General features: G+C 35.6%; 1 non-coding gene across 1 annotated transcript; it reads left to right on the forward strand.

Annotated features, from left to right (window-relative positions):
• The first annotated feature begins 2,197 nt into the window (after nt 1–2,197).
• Nucleotides 2,198–2,269, forward strand: Trnad-guc (transfer RNA aspartic acid (anticodon GUC)). The gene has a single exon. It is a non-coding gene; the product is annotated as a tRNA-Asp (tRNA).
• Nucleotides 2,270–5,808: the final 3,539 nt, after the last annotated feature.

A 5,808-nucleotide genomic window follows, 5' to 3' on the forward strand; every position in this document is an offset into this window, starting at 1 on the left:
TCATTACATCATTTGATTGGATGTAGTCATTGAAAATAGATAAAAACATTAAGCTATACATAACTAGCAACCGAAAGAGGGAGCTGATTTCTGATAAAAATCAGCTTAATAGGCTATCTGGCGAAGTGCATACTACATAAACAACACAACATGGAATTCCATCATTCTCATAAAGAAGACGAATTTAAAAATAAATACAAAATAATGCGGCAAATGATGTAAATGCAAAATGATGGCATCAGCCAACCCCAACCTCACTCACAACAGCACCTCAAGCTTGACAACTAAACATACACACTAAACTACTAACTAGAGGAGCTGACGAGACGACCCTAAAATTTACGACCCAACTAAAAAGCCAAGCCGCACGTGGGCTCCAACTTGAAGTCGAAGTCTCGAATAAAAATGCATATAGTTCCACAAGATTCAGCTCCAGACACAAATGACAGTGACAGCTAGTCGTCGCATATTGCTTCAAAAGTCAAAACAAAAATAAAAGAAACCTAAAAACAAAATCTATAAAGCAAAATCAGTGAATTGTGACGCGAAAACGATGCAACGAGGTGAATAATAATTGCACCACTCGAGTTGAGATCAATGTTGACATTTGAGTTAAGCGTCTCTGGTGTGTTATTTTATTTTATATTTCGTTGTGTCTTTCTTTGTTTTGTTTTTTTTTTTCTTTCTTTTGCTTTTGCTGCGCATATACCGCTCTCTGTTGGAGGTCTGTAGTGTATTGATGGCGGTTTTAATTGAATATTGTGAAGGTTTTGGGGGCTTTTGGGTCACATATTTAATAGCTATTTTAAGACAACATGGAGTCATCATATCGAGAAGAAAAATTGAAGTTTAGCTAGAAAAGATGACGCCAGACAATAATTTTGAACATGCAAACTTTTAGGGTCAATGGGACAATGGTACGATGAATTGACCTGCATTCACAGCGATGTCTAATATAACTTATTTCAGTAGTTGCGGGAGGTAAATACATAATGTGTGTTCATGCAACTGATTCCATATTTTGCAAATGGCAGCAATTGTCAAATTTATTTAATGGCAACACGACATCGGTATGCTTTAAAATTGACAGCTTTTGTATAAAGTGTTTAAGGTAAGAGAAAAGAAATGCCATGTTTAAGAAGCGAATGTGGGAATTTCCTGCACTGTATAGTGAATTATTGATTTCTATAAAAAAAAGAAACGGTTAAAAGTATGTTTATTACACTGGCCATGTGAACAGACCTTAAACTCGAAATGAGTCAGTAATATTCCCTCAAGGAAAAACAAAAACCTAGAAGTCTTCCACCCCAGCAATCAAAATGCTCATGATGCACACCTTCAGCACGTCCATCAAAATATATTCATAGTTTAAGGAACGTGAGGATTAAATATCTGCCCTCTGTGTGTCTCCATAGCTCGCCATTCCATCGCTTCAGTAAATATTACGAAGAGAGGAAAAAAGATTTATTACACACAAATTTAATGTCTTCTTCATGGATTGCACTTCATCATAATGCGTATCATCAAGTGGAGTTACTGGTGCTCCGTTGTGTGCCCACGGATTAATTCAACGACTTGTTCCATCATATCAAAAAATACTTATGTACAGGTTCTTGTAGATTTTGTGTTATTTTATTTTTATTTCTTAAAATACCTGCATATTAATAATAAGTTCCTTGGGGTATTTGAGAAATATTAAAAATTTCATAAATGTCTAGGTATTTAGTGCTAATTGCTTAACGTGGTTTCAGGCTATATGCACAATGCACACGCACAATGTAGATGGGCATCATTGAAGGAATGTGTCTCCTGAGTCCTTTAACTCATTATGGTGATTATGATTTATTCGATATTTTTTAAATGGTTGAAAGTTAAGACTTTGCATGAAATATAAAAAATATTTAATAACGTATTTTGTATTTAAAAAAAAAAACACTTTTAAAAAAATACTCTTATTTATTGAAAATTTTGCTTGATAGAAAAACATGGATATCCCTTTTAAATTTTAAATATTGTCATCATAGCAAAAAAGCTCTAAATTTTCAAAAAAATAATCGAACAGTTCAAGAATTGTATTTTATTCACCTCTATCTCCATTGTTATCTCCAAAAATGACAGATGTAAATGCTGGGTTAGAATAAAAATGGCTGCTTGGGACGCGCTGAAAAAACTTTTTTTTCAATTAGAATTTTCAACATCCTCGATAGTATAGTGGTCAGTATCCCCGCCTGTCACGCGGGAGACCGGGGTTCAATTCCCCGTCGGGGAGATGTCAAAAATTGTTTTTTTTTTTATTATTTGATTCCTAAGGCTGCAATAAACTTAATTTATTTATTTTCAATTTTTACATTCAAAACAAATCAGTTCCCGTCTTTTAACGTTACATATTTGTTGTGTTGACATAAGGTGAATAAATTGGGCCTTATATTCCTTGTAACTCTCAAACTTAAGGTCATTGTACAATGATTTTTCATTAGACTATATTACACCACAGCAAAATCTTAGTTCCAAAAACTCTTTCAATGTTATGGGAACATTAAAATAATTATTGTCAACACAAAATCTCATGTACAAAAATAAACACAACTACATATAAGATTTTAAAATTAGCTGACATGACAGGTCTCATTTTTCATCAAACAATAAAATTCCCATAAACAGAATGACACTTAACTTCCATCATCGTCATCATGTCTTATGTTTTCTCTAAGTTATAAACTCTACGCATCTTTGGCACATTTAAGGAAATTAACTATTTTAAACATTGTAATATCACCCACATTGTTTTTTGACTTTAATGTCACATCACTTATTATAGAGTTCCGGCTCGGCCTTTGATGTCATGTTTGACGCACAAATTCGCAAAACTTGTGTCTAGAGTCTATGATGGCCTTGAGGCTTAACCTGTAGGCTTATGTGTTAAGTTTAATCACTTTTGTTATGTTTGTCGTGTTGGTCATTTAAAAAAAAAGAAGAAATAAATGAAAAATTAGGGGAAAACATAAAAATTGTTTTTTCTTATAAAAGCCTAATTTGTTTATGTGGGCAAATAAAGAAAGGAATTATTTTAGACCTTTTATGTTCCTTTTTTAAAAAAATTCAGGTAAGAAAAAATACTTGAGGTATCACCATTAAAACACAATTAAATGTTAATTTATCTAAAATAATTTCAACGCCATTTTGGCATAAGTTTGTTGTGTTAATGTACATTTTCGTGAGTTCTGAACATTCGTGGATGTAAAAGTCAACTGAGAATTCAAATCCCTAGATTTAAAGAATTACAGGACACTAAAATATGAGAAAATAATTTATATAGGTGGGATAGACCGGGCAAACGCAAACTAAAAGACTGCGACGCATACTAAGGCGACTTCTACCGAGAACAAAGACAGCGTCTATTTGGGTGTGGATTTGTTGTTGGAAATGCCTAGGTACAGCTACGGATATCCCGATCCAAGCCAAAACAAGGAATTACTGCTAGAAGATTCGACGTTAGACGGCTACAATCGCAAGAGACTGCCATTTCCTTGTACGATCGAGTCTCTAATAACCTCTTAAGGAGTCCTATCCTGCCTGCATTAAGCATTAACCAGTGGCAACTTTGCCTTGCAGCCATCAGAGATGCCGTAATTGAAGAATGAGGAGGAAAGCGTGCCCGCTGAGTGGAATCTCGGCATAGAGTGCCCGATACATAAAAAAGGAGACCCTCTAAACTGCGCCAACTACAGAGGCATCAGTCTCCTTAACATTGCATATAAGATCCTCTCTGCCGTATTATGTGAAAGTCTGAAGCCGTTCGTCAACAATCTGATTGGTTCTTATCAGTGTGGTTTCAGACCAGGAAAGTCCACTATCGACCAAATATTCACACTGCGGCAGATTTTGGAAAAATTCCAGGAACTTCAAATCGATACCCACCATCTCTTTATCGATTTTAAAGCCGCGTATGACTTCATCCATAGGAAAGAGCTCTACAGAGCAATGTCTAGTCTTGGCATCCCCGTCAAAATTATCCGTGCAGAATGACGATGGAGAATGCACGCTGCTCTATCAAGGTCGGAAATGTGAATAAAAATGTGAACAAATTACTGCTTCAAAAGTGAAAGTCTACAAAAAAAAAGGGGCTATTCAAAATGAAACCACTTGTTGGCAAGGAAAAACAATAACGGTACACTTGGGTGTATACGTACTTTTTCTCACTTTAACAAATGTTCTTGTAATCACTGCAGTACATATGTCAAGAGGAAAGTTCTCTAGAGTGATTCGAAAATCTTTTTCTTACAACTGATTTTTTTTAAATATACTTAAAATTGAAAGATTGCGCGACTGTTTGCCCATTCAAAGCGAGCGGTTTGCTGCGGTGTCAATTCAGCCTCCAATGATGCACCAGAGGCCTTTAGGATTCCCGCAGCTTGCCGCCTTTGTTTGTATAGGCTTTTCGAGAGTTTCCCCTTTCAATTTCTGGATGTACTCTCAGTAGAAGTGGTAGGGCCATTATTCACAACCCTCGCACTACTGGAATTAGGTATTGCTACCTTCCTACTCTGGTTGATCTCAACAGCAGAGGAGGGTCTCTGTGTTGGCCACAGGAGATACGGCAACAGGGAAAGATACCGGTCTCACCTTTTTTTTCTTTTTGTTATCATTTATATTTGGTCCCAAGAGTTCCGAAGCAAGAGCGGTCCGTCTGTACAGAGATTCGCATATACTGATAAGGCTAGTTAATCCGTAGGTCGCCAGGTAGCCGGATACTCCGTTAGAGACTGACAGCCCAATAAAGATACGAGGTGGTTGGAAAGTCATTTGATGTCAAGAACATCATTCTGATATGTAAGTAAATGATTAGGATCGGTAAACAGCAATTGATCTAGGTTACCTGTGGTGGGAAGAAGAACCGGAGAGAGGAGCGCTGCCTAGCTTTTTCGCCATTACAAAGTAGGAGGTTGGATGGGAGTTGGTGAGCGTTGGTTTGTATGCCTTGTTTATGTGGGAAGGGGTGATGAATCTGGAAAGGTAGAGGGATAAGAACGTCCTTTAGTTTCAGGACTCATCTGGTGAAAATTCTCGAAAATCATTGAGTTTGCTCAGCTTCTACAAGTCGACAAGTTCGACGTTCAAAGTAGGAGGAGTATGGGTACCCGCCATAGTACGACCGACGTTATTGTTCGTTTGGCAAGTAATGAAGAAGAATTTAAATTTTGTTTTCTGAACAAAAACAAGTATTGCCTAAATCTATTTTTTTTTTTTTTCAAAATTTGATATCTCAAAAACATAGCAACATTTTTAAAGTAAGATCAAATGTGAAACATATATTCATAATCACCTAATTACTGCATTCCAAAATATATTAAATTGATTAAAAAAAAAGACACATGCGACCCACACTGATAACTTCATGTCTGTCGATTTGTCTTGCTCAAAAGTTTGTAGGCTTTCATATCGGGTTAAAAAAGTTGTCAGTTGAATTATTCTTTAAAATTTTAAAATTACCAACAATATTTTTCACATAAAGAAAGAGTTTAGTTTGAAAATCTAGTTTTGTTAAATAGATATTTGGTCGAAAACAAATTTTTACCAATTTAAGTAGCATTTCTAAAATTTTTACAAATTGGATGAATGCAATTAATTTGAGATATAAAGGGTGATTTTTTTGAGGTTAGGATTTTCATGCATCAGTATTTGACAGATCACGCTGGATTTCAGACATGGTGTCAAAGAGAAAGATGCTCAGTATGCTTTGACATTTCATCATGAATAGACTTACTAACGAGCAACGCTTGCAAATCATTGAATTTTATTACCAAAATC

The sequence above is a fragment of the Eupeodes corollae genome, chromosome 3 (assembly GCF_945859685.1).
Source record: "Eupeodes corollae chromosome 3, idEupCoro1.1, whole genome shotgun sequence".
In the NCBI taxonomy this organism is placed as follows: Eukaryota; Metazoa; Arthropoda; class Insecta; order Diptera; family Syrphidae; genus Eupeodes; species Eupeodes corollae.